Here is a 920-nt window from a genome sequence, read left to right as displayed (position 1 = left end):
TCTACCCATTTAGTGAAATGTTCTATAGCTATTATTATCCATTTATGTCCATTAGATGAGAGGGGTGTGATAGTTCCAACTAGATCAAGGCCCCAACAAGCGAAAGGCCAAGGTGATGCAATCGGCTGTAGATCCTGTGCTGGAGCGTGCACAAGATTTGCATGCTGCTGACATGGGAGACACTTTCTGACAAAGGCACAGGAGTCTTCTTCAATGGTAGGCCAATAGTAGCCTGCTCTAAGGATTTGTCATGCTAGGACAATACCACTTGTGTGGGCACCGCAAAGTCTAGAGTGTACTTCCTTTAACACCATCGCGGCCTTGTTTTGGTCTAAACATCGAGAGAGAGTATTGTGATAACCTCGACGATATAGGGTATTGGCTATGATAACATAGCGGGATGATTTTCGGATGAGGTTTTGGCATTGGGTACGTGTGAGGTGAGGGGATATGATACCATCGTTAAGGTAAGCGTGAATCTCATGGTACCAAGGGGATTGGGGACCAACCAAGATACAAAAACGGTTTGAATCCTCATTCGCAAAGGCAGGTGTGAGGAGCTACTCCACTAAAAAATCATACTGTGTAGCTGCTTGGGGAATTTCTAAGAGCAAGCCTATAGTAGACATAGCATTTGCTGCTTTGTTATGTATTCGAGGCACTTGTGTAAACTGAAGCTTTGTAAAATGTTGGGTCAACTGATCAACTAGCTCTTTGTAGGGTAATAGCTTTTCATCTTTGGTTTGATATTAATTTAGGGCTTGCTTGATGATGAGCTAAGAATCATCAAAGATTTGTAACTCAGTGATATTCCATTCTATAGCTATCTTTAATCTTGCTATGAGGGCCTCATATTCAGCTATATTGTTGGTGCTAGGGAATTGTAGCTTGAAGGTTTTTGGAATGTAATCTCCTTGAGG

The sequence above is a fragment of the Cupressus sempervirens genome, chromosome 2 (assembly GCF_028749045.1).
Source record: "Cupressus sempervirens isolate cs-2001-9-10 chromosome 2, ASM2874904v1, whole genome shotgun sequence".
NCBI classification, from domain to species: domain Eukaryota; kingdom Viridiplantae; phylum Streptophyta; class Pinopsida; order Cupressales; family Cupressaceae; genus Cupressus; species Cupressus sempervirens.
Note: the sequence above shows the minus strand (reverse complement) of the source record.